Source organism: Oryzias melastigma, linkage group LG5 (assembly GCF_002922805.2).
Source record: "Oryzias melastigma strain HK-1 linkage group LG5, ASM292280v2, whole genome shotgun sequence".
Lineage (NCBI taxonomy): Eukaryota > Metazoa > Chordata > Actinopteri > Beloniformes > Adrianichthyidae > Oryzias > Oryzias melastigma.
The window spans coordinates 27,899,728-27,915,057 of NC_050516.1; the positions used below are offsets into that span (position 1 = coordinate 27,899,728).

At 36.7% G+C, this 15,330-nt stretch overlaps 1 protein-coding gene across 3 annotated transcripts in view; it reads right to left on the reverse strand.

The window, feature by feature from the left end:
• kcnab2a (potassium voltage-gated channel, shaker-related subfamily, beta member 2 a) overlaps positions 1 to 15,330 on the reverse strand; it is a 104,864-nt gene that overhangs the window by 82,826 nt on the left and 6,708 nt on the right. The window contains exon 1 of one of the 3 annotated variants that reach the window (XM_024269231.2): positions 13,328 to 13,674. The exons of the other annotated variants lie outside the window; for them this stretch is intronic. The gene's annotated coding sequence lies outside the window, so the exon portion shown is untranslated. Of the gene's footprint in view, positions 1 to 13,327; positions 13,675 to 15,330 lie in introns of those variants that run through there. 3 annotated transcript variants of the gene reach the window in all.

The following is a 15,330-nucleotide window of genomic DNA, read 5'->3' on the forward strand; positions in this document are numbered from 1 at the left end:
TGCACATTTTTAGGCATTACTAGTTAACTAGTAAGCCAAAACATGTTCCACTAGTGAACTAGTTGCACTTTTGGCATTGCTAGTGGGCTTAAAACAGCCTGATATCAAGGATATCTATTTTATACTGGATTGGCTTGCCATAAAAGGGAGGCAACCCGCATGGTGCAAACCCAATAAGACGTGATATAACATATGGGCACCGAAGTTGCAAAGCAAAATTAACTTTAGACCTTTAGACCTTAATTTGGGTGAAGAAGGATACATTAAAAGAAAACAACTGTTGGCCACCTTTTGAGTTGGGAAAGCTTTATTTTCATATATTTTACTTCACCAACTTAAAAAAAACAAATAAACCTGCATACACATATGTTTTTTTTTCTTGACATGATTTGGGCAAAGCAAAAGGTTTCTCTCTACCAGGGGTCAGCAACTTTTAAACATTAAAAGAGCCATTTGGGCTCATTTTCTACTAATCAAAACCTAGAAGGAGCCGCATAGTCTTACTTTAGACTTTAGGAAATTTGGATTTGGATTCATGACCTTCTTGTGTTTTATTAATAATACATAGGAATTATGTCTGTTTTTGGCATGAACAAAGCAAAGAACCCATCATCTCTTTAAATGTGATTGTTTTTTGACAAAAGCTCAAATAACTTATTTCAAAATAAAAGTGCAGCTCTGGACAGCTAGTAACCAATGTTGTGCAGCACAAGATAATTTGTGCTTGTAACTCATAAAAGTGTTAAAGGTTACAGACCCTTGCATTAGGTTATACTGGAAGAGGGTGAATTTCACTTGGGAGAGGACTTCCATTCGTAAAGTCAGTATTTTGAATATGTAGTTGCAGAGTTAGATAAGCTAATTCCTCTTTGCTTGTCCCGGTAAGCTACCTGTCCGTCCTGGGAGAGGATCTCTCCTTCATGTGGGCATCCTAAGGTTTCTTCTTTTTTCCTGGAACCAGGTTTTGTAGGTTTTGTAGGAGTTTTTCCTTACAAGGAAGGAGGGTCAAAGGACAGGGATAACCAGTTTTATTAAGTCTGTTTAGTTTAGCGACTAGCTACTGTTTATATTTTATGACCGACCTTCTGCTTCTGTACAATTACGGCAGGAAGCCCAATGAGGGAATTGTTTTGTGATATTGGACTAGATAAATAAATTAAATAGAAGTGAATTAAACCGGTATTCATTGATGAATGAAAATGACAAACTTTTGGAAAAATGACATCTGGTAAGTCCTTTTGAGGCCTAAATTTATCCACATTTGGTGAAATGTTTTCTACTGACTTGAATAGAAACAACGTTTTTGAGATAGTACAGAAACGAAATGTCAGTGACTAATTCGTGTTTTAACGTGAATATTGTTGGGGTGTGTTTTTTCCCTAATAAATCCTAAATAATGAGTTTCTATTGATTATATTTTTTATTAAATTGTGTGCTGCAATTTTCACTTTATTTTATGCTAAAACTCAGACAACAACATATTAAAACAGGCATCAAATTTGAACATTTAGTTCAAATAGGGCATCATTTTCTGTTTTCTATGTGGCCCACCATTACCAGTCCTAGAAAACAAATGTGTTGAAGACGTTTCTGTCATTTTTCACTAACACTGCAAACTGATATAAATGTGCTTTCACACAATTTAGCTTTTCTTCTGTATGGTGTAAATGTGGCTATCGCACAGGAATGAAAGTTCCGCTCAAACCACCAGAACTGTTATACAGACTAACTTCTGCTCATCATTGTCAAGTACAGAGCATTAACAGCATGCATGTTTTCATGAGCTTGAAGAATCAATCAAAAACTGGTCATGGTGCCTCCTATTACAGTGAGTATGAAAACTAGACCACATAATCTTCCAGAGTAGCTTGAAGTGGTGGTGTTTGACTATAAACTTTTTAGAAATTCAATTAGAGGTTAGGCTTGTTTTGATCTGTAATTTACACACAAGAAAATGATCATGTGTTTCCTCAATTTAGAAAAACCATGCAAGTCTTAGTGGCAAGTACGGCTGTGTATTGATAATAACTTCCAGAAACGGTTTGAGTCGATCCACAAGAGGCTGGATCGATTCAATTCAGATATTTTTCTGATTATTTCGATTCAATTCAGTTTTGAATTTACACAGTGTACACATATAGACATTTGTTTAGAAATACATTCATAATCTACTATATTTTTTGAATATATGTATGTTAATCTGATACAGTTCACACACTGTAAAATGTATTGGTGAAATAGAGATTTTTAATAGCATAACGTGTTATATAGTTTCTCAAAACGAGAAGTTCAGACAAATTTTCAGATCATTAACATCTTAAACATTGTTCTGCCTCTCCTGAAGGGCGTTTCAGTTTGGCCACTAGGTGGTGATCATGCTTTAGCAGTACACTTTATTCCAGAAGAAGAACCAAAGAATGAGCAAAAAAGAAACGGTGCTTTAGACCACAGATGGTTCGTTAAAAAAAAAAATAGAGTTTGGAAAATTCATGCCTGTGACTAAATAAAGCTGCTTATTTAGTCAGCAGTGTATGTTTATATCGACCAAGCGTTAGCATTAGCCATCTTAAGGGAAATCCCATTCAACGTTTGCATCAAGTCAGTGGACTTTAGCTTAATGTGCTAAATCGATCTAAATTTATGAATTGATTATTGATCTATTAAGCTTAAATCGAATCAAATCGATTGATTGATTTTATCAAAAGAGCCCTAGTGACTGGTGGTAATGTCTGAGAAAAACTACAAACAGCAGCACTCTATATAACAGTGACCTGTTATTAGCCGAGACTTGAAACTGTATTTATGAATGATTTATATGTGAAGAAGAAAAAACTGAAGCTGTAAGTAAGACGGTAAAGGACAGAGGAAAAATGCCAAAAACTTGTATTCTGTAATTGGTATGACATGTAAGCATGGCTACAGGTTTCAAAAATCATGTCCTCTCTTTATCCGATTTAAGAACACAGTAAATAGCAAACACACCTCATCTTAGATTTTATTTAATTGCTTACTAAAATGTGTGCTTTGGGTCGCTCTCCTTCATCAAAAAATATAGTAGTAAATGACAAAATGCCAGTATTTGTTATTCAACCTTAGGTATACAGGTAATCATAACTGTTTTAAAAACTATTTTAGAACACTTCACTTACGTAGCATCGCAAAAATGTATTGGTACCCTGGTACAGGAAGGTCTTATGCTAAAAATCTATGAAAAACACTGTTGCAACATCACTTATATCAGCACTAACTCATTAATAAACAGAGAGGTGTCAACACAAGACAGCAAGACACATGCTATTGAAATCATAACCACCTGGGCTTCATTCTGTGCTTTTAAAAACAGAGAGATCCTTAAGAGTTGTGAAAAAATAAATGTGATATTCCTGACAGTTTAGCATAATGTCTGGCATAAGGTTCAATGTACGTGTCCTTTAAATGCCAGCTTAGATGGTTAAAGCTTCCATTCTAGCCATCAGCTGGGAGACAGTGTCAGTCTGTACCACTGTGTTTTCCCGTGGTCATCACAGAGATCAGAGGCTGCAGAAGCTCCTGCATTTAGTCACTGAAAGCTCAGGAATACATGATACATATTACATCATACATGTGTTAAGATCTGACAAACTCACAGATGACTTAGCAAGGTCACGTTCCACACACATACAGTACAGACCACCTCAGGCCACTTAGGCATCTGCTCTTTAACAACCGACTGCTTACTTAGGGTGGTTCAAAAAATGGAATATTACCTTTTTTAACATAGTATTTGAATTTCATGGAGTGGCACAATTTATTTGTGAAAACACGGACTAATGGATCTGGTATGTTTGCCTTCTTGTACTTTATACAACCATAGTTACTTCTAAATTAGGCGGTCACACAAAATGCAATGACAATAATTATTAATAATAATTAGGACAAACTTGTTGGCCATATACAAGTTTATAGATAAGCATGCTTGAACATCAAGGCTATATGAGAATCTAGGACATCTGACAGTACTGCCAACCTTTTTTGAGATAAAACCCAAATACACTACATCATGCCACTTGCCTAAAAACATAGCAATTGCACTGTCAGAAAAAAGCTTATCACAAGGTGTCCTGAAGCATAAAGGGTTAAAATCATGTTGTTAATGCAGGTCCACATACACGCCGTTAGCTGGCCCACAGTCTATGTCATGAAGAATAAATGCTGAAGTAGAAATTTTGCTTCAGTAAGTCCCTCAGGCCAGAGAGGCTACACTCTTTAAATAGAGGTTTTCTGTGTATTTAATCATACAAGCTCCTGTTTTGATGGCGCGTGTCAGTGCCATGTGTCCAGGTGTTACAGTGAACCACTGTGTTGTTCATAACTAGAGCTAACAGTTTCTATTAATATTTACGAACCTGCTAAAAGCAACACTGAATGGGTCCAATAGCTTAAGGCAAGCTGTTACTATTCTGTTACCATTGCATCTGCTCAGTATTGCTGGGATGAACTGTGTCATGTAAAATATTAAAGTCCCTAATAATTGCTTATCAAGATACTCCTTATGGGTCGCTGATCATATCAAGAGTAACCCATGCTTAGATGTTACTGCACAGGTGATTTTCATATCTATCTCTTTAATCGAGATTGGTAAAGTCTGAGGTGTGTGTGCGCAGAGAACTACTAGTTCATAGTCATGTCCATCCGTACTGGGGTTGACCCATACAGGTTTTGTGCGTTTTTTGGGTTGTTCGGGCCTGTGGAGGGTCATGTCTTTTTTCCACTGAGCATCCCGGTACGAGAGAAGTAGTACGGGACGGTCCCGTTAAATTCTGGCGGGCGTTTCCACTCAGTTAAGCCTCACTTCCACTAAGTGGTATGTTTTCACAGCACACTGCGTGGTGTACACTGCTAGCTTGTCATTGTGTCAGTGTTGTGCACTGACTAGAAAGGCAACAGCAATGGAGGTCATCCAGCTACTCGTCTTTTTCTTGCTTTGCTTTTTGTACACTCACAACTTTGTTCAACTTTACTACACTTCGACTCCATTTAATATAAATAAACGACTAATCGACTATTATATTAGTCACTGGCTATTTTAATAGTCGATTAGTCGTTTATTAGTCAACTAATCATGGCAGCCCTAACAATGGATGCTTATCCTGCCACAACCCTGTATTTCATCTGGGCTGTGGACCAGCACAGGGAGACCCAGACTTGGGCCCCGTGACTATACCTTAGACAGCAACATGAAGGGTCTTTCCTAAGGACCCACACTGGATCATTGCGCCCCCTGGCAAGCAAAGCCAAGTTTCCTGTGTGCCAACCCTCAGAACCCTTTACTGATCTACTTCACCTTTACTTACCCTTGCTTGTTTTATGTGTTTGCTACTACCTGTCGCTCGCAGTATGCCGGTAGAAAAAATGTACATGAACATTTTCACTCTATGAGCTTCCCGTGCAGTCTATGACGTTGCTTTTTTAGGTGTACCACCTATGTATCCCATATAGGTTTGACCATTTTTCACATACAGCTTGTGTGTGTAGCCATAAGGGCAGTTGTGACTAAGACATAGCTTACTATTACAGAATATTCAGCAATGTAGTTTATATCAAGTAGCTAATGTACTACTGATTACATAAAACCACACCTGTAACTACAACATCTCTCTCTCTTTTGTATTACTTCAGTATCAAGTCAAAGCACAACTGGGTATTAATTAACTCAAAGTTTTTTGGTAAAGGTTACATTTGTTAAAAAAATGTTTGCTGTTTTTCTCATAGCCAAATAGTTTCAATCAAACAGTACATTCTTTCACAAACGTGTCTGTCTGCTTTTGCATTTTGTTGATAATCCCAATTCTTAACCCATAACAAGCGATAATAGATGTCTTAATGTCATTCTTTTAGTGTAAAAAAACCATCGAACATCTTCTAGCAGAATCTTTTTATCTCTATTAAACTGTCACTCTGTTTCCCACAGAGTTGTCCATCTGTCTCTCAACCTGTTATGTGGGCTTCAGCAAAAGGGAATTTAAGTCACAGTCAAATCCATTTAATATTTGTTATATTGAAAACTTTGACCTTCTTATAGGTAAATACATCTCTAATATTAAAAGTATATATAAATAAGACTAAAGTATTTTTCTTGCTGCAAGTTTTCCATTATAACAGTTTTTTTCTTCAAGTTCTTTAGAGCTAAGCTAAAGTCATAATGTGTATTTTTTTTAAAGACTTTATTAAAAATTGCAGAGGGATAAATACAAATCTAGGTTTTAATATTATGCACTCTAATATGTAATATATAACATATATATAACATTTTTGCTTAAAAATACTTTTGTATTTAGTTGTTTATTTTTTTATTAAATATGAAAAAAATAATTTAAAAGGTAGCATTTAAAACTAAAAATCCAATTTGTTTGAATTGGAAAATGAAAAAAAGCCTAATAAAAAACTATATAAAAAATTACAATAAGGCAAACAACAAAGCAAAAAATAAAGACAATAAAAAACAGTTCACACAAAAAAAGAATGGTAAAATATGTTTTGTTTAGTTTGTTGAACATTTTAATGTTTACTAATAAAACAAAAAAAAAATGAATTTGTTGTTTAAAAAGATTTATTTTTGGGAAAACACGATTTTATTTTCCCAGCACTCCGCTTTCTTGAGCTTCCATTGTTTGTAGTAAGGTCAGCCTACCCATTTCTCACTATGCACTAAAATGACAACTAGCAAAGAGGAGGTTGTTCCAAACTGGAAACGGTTTTCTCAGTTATATGGAACTGGTTCTATTTTGTGACTTCTAACTTGGAGCAGCGTTTGCACTCTGCAAAATCTGTTTAGATGCTGTTGCTACCAAAAGTAGTAGGAGTACAACAAATGTATCCTCAGTCAAGTGCGAAAAGCGTTTCTCTTTACGAGATGTTCAAGCTAGCTGTAGCTCACAAAACGCCTGCTGCATTGTTTTCCAAGCATTTTTACAGCTAATATTTGGTTGCCTTTTGTGTTCAGGCCAACTTCCAAAGATGTTAAATATATACATTTTTGCAAAATATATTTTGTCATTAGTAATTGTTGTTAAAGAAAATAAAGAGAGGGAGAAAAAATTGTTAATTGGATTTGGTGTGAAAAATGATATGGAGATTTTATTTTTTGGCCATTTCGCCCATTCCAACAAACATGGTTGCGATTTAGCCCCATATAGTACAACAAAGAATGTCAACATAAAGTTATAAATAGGATTTAATTCTGTTTCTAGTATAATGATTAAGAAGTCTCTTCATTTTTTTTTTTGTATTTTGAGTTAAATGACTTGTCTTATGGTTGATTTGGTCCTTAAAACAAAAAGGGGCCATACAGCAGGAATCATGGTTAGTTGTATCAGCACTCAACTGCGGATTTCCTAAGTGTGTTGTGTTGTCTTTTTTGACAGTTCTTCTGGCTTCACAAAGCTGCTTCCTGGACAGAGGCCCAGTGGACCTTGTCTGCTCACTAGAAAAAGCGGACCAACATATTTATAACACCTTGAGTGATTCTAGCAGAGACCAGAACTCGAAGCACTAAGAAGTAAGCAGAGTATAAGGATGAACTTAGCACCTAGGTGAAATGAGCTGCTCTAAGTCTCCAACTGCTGCCTATTTAAATGAGAGGCGACATTGGAACAGTAGAGACAGTTTGCTGATTACTTGGTCAAACACATGTGGTCATGTAGTTTCATGATTTCTCAAAGAAATCAGTCTCCCACTGAAAATGACTTAGGAACATTCAAGGTATCAAAGATTAAAGACTAGTCCTTGTTTTATGGATATAGTTCACTCTGAAAGACTTTAGAATTGCAATGGTATAGCCCCTTTAAAAAGGAAAGGAAAATGGTGATTTCCCTGTGTCTTGTAAAGCCAAACCCTAATGGTCCATCTCACAATTCAATAATAGGCTAACTGGAGGGTTTTCCTTCTCTCAAGCAAACACATTTCTTTCTCTTCTGCTTGTCTGAGACGTATGTATCAGATCTGCAAGCGCTCTCAGCTCAGTACAGACCAACTCTGTTCGGATCAGCAAGGACTAAAAAACATAAAAATTCCTTTATTATTTTAATTGTTTGCACTAACAATAGAACTTGAAATGTGTACACAATCTTATTACAAATGACAAATCCAATTGAAAGCTTTGATTTGTCTCAGTTTCCTACTGTACACAAAGATTCCTTTTTTTTTTTTAAATCAGCAGCTGGTTATACATGCATGTAGTAGGGAACTGACGGTACTTGGAGCAATAAATCCTAAATGACTATTACAAGCCAAAGAACGGCCACTAAACCATTAGAGACATCTGTTCTGTCTGAACACTTAGCTAATGTGTGGAAGAATTTAAATGGATACGAGTGCTCATTTGTTCACAGCTCAGCAAGAAAAAGGTTAGCTGCTTCAAAGTCACCTCAAAAGAAACACACAGCACAATTCAAGACTCTTTTCCCCTCATTTAGGCTGGCAATGGATCCCTAAAGGTAAATAAAGGATCAGTTTGGAGTCAGAGCATAAACACTAAATGTTCAACTTTAGAGTAAATCAATTGAAAATGTTTACAAGAAATATCCACATGACCTCAATAACTGTCATCACTAACAGTATGATCTCTCATAAGTCACACAGACACGTCAACCACAACAGTCAGTGCTAAACCATTATTCACACCTGCTATACTGTTGCTGTAATTCACACGAACTGTCAGCACGCCGTTGGCTGGACTCTTGAATAATGTGTTTCTGTCTTAGTCAATTCCATCCATACTCACAAGTCACTTTTGATGAGTGCTTGTTACTTTAGCACTGACAATCGAGCCACCATGAAGTTCTGAGAAGCCACTTTTACTATGTTTAAGATCGGGAATCAAAAGGGAAATTCTGAAGGAGAAAAACCCATTTTACAATAGAAATGTGAGTGTCGAGATGTATGGTTTAAGATTTAGAAATGACAGCATGTTGATACCATTAGATTCCAATTCTTTAATACAACTAAAAGATTACAATATCTGTAAGTGTGGTAATATAAATTAAATCAATTTGATCTCAAAACACAGAGATCATATGCTCTTTGGTTTGATTTGATCTAATACTTTAACATACACATATGTAAAAAGAAAGCATTTAGGAAAACTGTCTTCTTTTTTCTTTTGTATCTGTTTCTGCTGGTTATGTAACTATCCAGAAAGGTAGACAGTTAGTTAGATGTGGTTACAATACTAAAACATGTATTTAGTGTGGTTTTGCTAGCAATTTATTACCTAAAAATTGTAAACCCCAAAACTCTTGAAGGCCAAATTAATTTTATGCAATTAAAACTTAAGTCCTTTTACGATTGTGTTTATCTGGTTCATGTTCATATCTTGTTTTTTTAATTAAAATGTGCTAAATGTTTTTCGTTCTTTATCGAATTGACACAATTCATATCCACGCACACTGATACATACAGACATGTGCACACAAACACACACAAGGAGCAGACTCCCACCAGCAGACGTGGAGTTTGCATTTTACAATGCATTACATAAACCGCCTAAAAAGCAGAGACGGGGAAAAATGGAAAATTGCTCAACCGCAAGCAGCAGCAAAAGTAGCTCTTTTGGTTCCAGTTCATAAATGTTCATGAATTCAAAGTACCAGTTCAAACATTTGTCCAGTTGTTATCATAACTGTTGTCATTATTAGAAAGACATTAAAATCCCACTCCAATCATATTTTGATCTGTTGCTAAACCGTTCCCAGTAGTCTTTTAATTAATTATGATCATGTCATTTTTTGACAAATGAAAATAAAAAAAAACTTGTGTCATTTACTAGGGCGTTGTTTCTGCAGTGCAGCAAGAGTTCTTCACAAATTCGCCTCCGAGTTGTGGGCTGTTGTGAACTGTCAGTACAGACTTAAGCCCATCATCTCTTGTTTAAACTCCCTCCCGCTAGCTTGCAGGCCCGTACAACCCCAAGCTAGCATTAGCGTTGCAGCAAAAATGGCCAGCAATACCGTTTTGAGCCAGATACCAGCTCCATATTAGATAATAGTGCTGGGAATCACTGGGTACCTCCCAATACGATGCGATGCGTCATACATGGCTCATGTTATCGATGATATCCCAATACGGCAATGATTGCTAAAAAACATACTCTCTAATAACTCATATTATATAGAAGAACATATTTTTTAGAAAAATATATCCCTATTTATTTTTTACCTTAACAACAATCATAATAAACAACTTGTGTCTTATTTTGTGCAACAAATAATAGACACTTGAGCAAATCAGTAATACTATATCTTTGACAAGCATTGACACCAATTGAATTTGAATTATCTGTAAAATTCAGTGTAAGCAATGGGAAATATGAACATCATTGTTGTAAACAGCTGAACTAAAATTAAATAATTCAAGCATCAGCCAGGCCCATCAGTGCAACAAGCCAAAGGATGACGAATATAACGTTTTACAACCTCTTCAAATGAAAATAAAAGATCAATATTTGGTGAAAACTAGGGCTGGGAATCACTGGGTACCTCACGATACGATTCGATACACGATGCAATATGCGATACATGGCTCACGATATCGATAATATCGCGATATTGCGATAATTGGTAAAAATCCTCCCTAATAAATAAAATTATATAGAACACATTATGGGAAAATATATCCCTATTTATTTTTTTTAGCTCAAACACAATCATAATAAACAACTTTTGTCTCATTTTGTACAACAAATTGTTGTAAGCAACAGAATAAAAATTAAGTCATTCAATTGGCGACAGCTATCTACTTCCAAAGGAACGTCACACCAAAGGATGATGAATCTAATGTTTTACAGCCTCTGTCAGGTGTTACCTAATTTTTCGTGCACTTTTCCCACACTTGAAAAGTGTGGGAAAAGTGCACGACAAATTGAAGGCGGATTTACTCAGACTGCCACTTCTGATTATTTTTCCAATCTTCAGGATTCAAAGGATTTATAATGTCAGACCAGTGGACAAATTAATGTCACTGGCAGAGATTGGAACTCAGGTCCCGGGGGAAAATATAAACAAACAAATGAACAAATAAATAAAAAAAGTAAACATATAGAACACAACAGTCATATCTTCAGTCAGTCTTTATCTACTTTCCATGTGGTCAGTCAGCAGTCAATAGGTAAAAACCCTAAAACACACATGATAATGGCAATAAATATTTACAAATTCAAATTCTAATACAGAATAGAAATAAACAACTTTAACCAATAATAATTTATATAATTTTAAGTGCTTAAATTAACTAGCAACCTCCCTATTTTACAGTGAATTAATTTATTTTATGTTAATTACTTTATTTAAATTCAAACAATAAATCCTACTTTTTTTATTTTAGAATTACTTTAAAATAACATTAGCAAAAAGTAATAACATTAATGTAAAAACTTCACACCACAAACTTACCAGAGTTTCACATTACACCAGCAGGTTAAACATCAAAGTGCATGAAAACGAAAATCCCGACGGTACCTGAAGTACACACAAACAACTGCGAAGCATGCGCCTGTTCCCACAGCGCACCAATCAAACAGGGAATAAGCGATCGTGGTCATTCTAGCACTCAAACAAAACCACTTCTTACTGACTGCCTCTTCTACAGATGGATTACAAACATGCACCAAGCCTGTATCTCGCCGGTTCTTTTCCTGAATGGAGTGTGTGTGTCGCTAAAAGAAGTCCGACACAGCGCGCCCTGTTGCTCAACAGTTCCGTCACGCGACTCAGAAACTCAGCGGAACAGTCTCTTTAAATGAAAATATAATATCGATACTTGGTGAGAACGCATCGAGAATCAATCACAGGACTAAATATCGCGATATATTGCAATATTGATATTTTGACACACCCCTATTAGATAATATGTACTTTAGATAATATAAACATTGTCAAAGTAATTTAAGAACATTTTGAGCATGTCGTCTTGTTATAACTAAAAATGGAGATTAGATTACTTATTTAAGAATGTACTACAATTACACAAAAAAAAAAAAACACAGCTGCAACCTAACCAATCTGCACTTTCAAATGTTCTTCCTCAAATAGCACATCTCTTAACTTTGAAATTAGTAAGTTAAAGGTCCAGCATGTTTGAAGCATCAAAGGGTGTTGTCTTTTTCACCGTTTAGCAAATGTAAGACCCGACACTGAATCAAAGCATTTCTGTAATTCTCAGATAAATGAGCTCTTTCTTGTCACTGAATGTCACAGTGCTTTGAATTTAAGATACTTTGAAATACTTAGAAACAGTGTTTTTTAGATCATCACTGCTGCATTTTATACAAGTGCAAGAATGAGAAAGAAATAAAAACAACAAAATATTGATGTTCTGTCTTGATTCATCTCAAGCATTGACTTTTAAACTATAAAGAAGTAATGTTCTACCACATGAAAGCTTAAATGCATGCATTCTAGAAAAACAATGACGCTTTCTGCAGTATAGCTGTACCAGCCCAGTGGAAGGACACCAGCACGCGGGTCTATCTTTTTCTGCTTGTTACAGTGCATTCAACAGCTTACTGCACCAAACTGAAACCCTGCAGCATGCGTCTCCTGTGCTTTCTTCTTGGACCAGAGCCCACAGGCAGGCAAGTGTGCAAGCACAAAAAATGCAAACACACCCCTCCACACATGCACAAAGCAGAAATAGTGCTCGTGCACCGACATGCAGCGATACTAGCTTCTAACAATCAGTACCCGGCATGAAAACTAACAGACACACAAAGACGGCCGCATGTATGACTAGACAAAGATGACTTCACATCCTTTCAGACACACAACACTAGAAGACTCGTTACATCCTCTAAACTGATGGAACAGCAGCAGGACAGGTCAGTCGGGCTAAAATCAATCGTAGCAGAAGCCTGCACCCAGGTTGTTTTCCCCTAACTGCAGTTCTTAAAAAAATCTTCGGGGAAAAGTCTAAAACAAAATCTAAAGAAAATAAAATGGATAAAGCAAAAGATATTCAAATAAAGAATGGAATAGAGAAAATGAATGAGGGAGGAAGAGAGAAAAATTCCTGCCAGTATAATAAGGTATGCAAAGACTGTTTTCAATGCAGCAGCAGCAGAACTATCAACCGCATAGACAGCTTTCAGACAGTCAGAGAGATCTGGAGAGGTAGATGTGCTAAGTCACTAACCCGGTGTGTGACAATGTTAATGCTGCTGCACGGACAGCGTGATACTTGCTCCGCTTTGGAGACAGACATGCATGATCTTCTCGAATCAAACTAGCAGAGCGGAGCAGAGGAAGCAGAAAACCACGTAGCCTCAGACCTAGCAATGATGCTCTAAAACACCCACCTCAGTCTGTAGCAGATTCCTGACGCAGTGAGCAGGAATAGGGGGGTAAACACAGAACACAGTGAGTGAAGCAGCTGAAATCCAAAGGACTGAGTGGGAAAACAGAGAGCGGGAAGAGGAATGAGACAAGAGCGAAGGATGTGAGATCCAGTGTGACAACGATTATGCACCAGATGAGTACGCAAGTCTGACATGAGATCGTGAGACAGAACAAAAGTGACAGAGACAGAGCCGGGACAAATATGGAGGGAAAAAGAAACACCGGGAAAAGGGACAGAAGAAATGTGCAGGCTTAGGAGTCACTGAGCAGAGCAGATGCGATAAAGGAAACGCCCCTCCCTCTTTCCTCTTCTTAGTCACACACCTCCCGTTGCACTTTCAGCATTTGAGTAAGCATGCGTTCAGTAAATCAGAATGTCCTCTAAATGGCAAGTGAGAAAGGGAGGGTAAAGTGAAGCACAAAATGCAAAAGTGAGTATTATGTCTAAATTCATTTGATATCATGTAGATTGTTAAAACTAAACTGACCACAAAGCTAATGAAGAATGCTCAAAGTGTATTCAAACTAAGAAAAGACGAAAAAACAAGATTGAAATAAGATCAATGAAGAAATCTAATGAGTAATTTCATCAGAAAGTATCATGAGCATGAGTGCACAGATCCTTGCCTAACAACCGAAAATCCTTCAAGTACCACTTAGAGATCTCTTTTGGCTATAAAACACATTTTAGGTCAAGAGCATTTTCTCGCTGCGGTGTACTCTCAAATACATAAAGATGTCAAGCCTGACTTTTACTTCCCTAAGAGAATCAATAATTTGTTATGAAATATAGTCCTAAACATCCTAATCCAATTACTCTCTTTGGGATTCTTTGAATTTTAATGGCACACATAAGGGTGGAAACTTCTGAGAAACTGACCCTACCTTGCTGATCTTATTTGCAAGTAAAGCTAGCCCAAATCAATGGACTGTAGGACCAATACTCTCTTAAAGCTGATGGAGGTAAAGCCTAATGTTACTGATGTTCAAACAAACCGTATGAAATCTGATGACATAATGATGCTTCTAAAATAGTTTAGGTAAAACATATTTAGTAAATAATAGCTTTGTTTTGACTGGGCTTCAGAAATGTATAACGCTTGCAAATCCACAAATGGCTAAGCCTACTGTTAACATACTGTAACTTCATGGAGTTCAATCTGTATGTCAATCAGTCGAACTTCCCCAAAAGTGATGCTTCAGTGATGGTAAGTTCAATATCCACGCAGTTCAACAGTTTAATAGGGATGCACAACTGTGTCAGCATAATATTAGTACTGGCAGAAAATTGCATAAAAAGCAAATTATTTGTTGGAGTGGCTATAAAAACTTTTGCCAATATGACTTGTCAATAAGGTTCTATCTTTACTTTGTGGTCTTAACAATACATCAATGCATCTGCTGCAAGCCTCAACACATCCACACATTAAGACAAATACGCAATGCAAATGTTTTGGTGGGGTTTACAAAAAATTAAAAATGTATATGGAGTTGGCATCTCCCCTGCTTCATTGTTACTCACTCTTAAATAAGTGTTAGACTAACCTTCCAGATCCGACCAGCCCAAACTTCGCTTAAAGCAACCGTTTGGAAGCATTTTGGCTTTCATAGTGACGAGGGTAGAGCTGTCACGATTTTTTTTAATAGTCGACTAATCACAGATTATTTTTTCAGATTAGTCGACTAATCGGACCATGCATAAACTTGACATTAAACACGCATTTTAACCATCATTGGCACAGAAAACGGTTTCTAGGTGGCCTAACGGTCAAGCTCCCGCGCTAACAAGCAAGAGATTGCTGGTTCGAATCCCACTGAGGGCTTATGTGTTTCTTTCTTAGGCTGCACGGTGGCGCAAGTGGTTAGCGCTCTCGCCTCACATCGAGAAGGCCCCGGTTCGAATCCCGGCTGGGACCTTTCTGTGTGGAGTTTGCATGTTCTCCCCGTGCATGCGTGGGTTTTC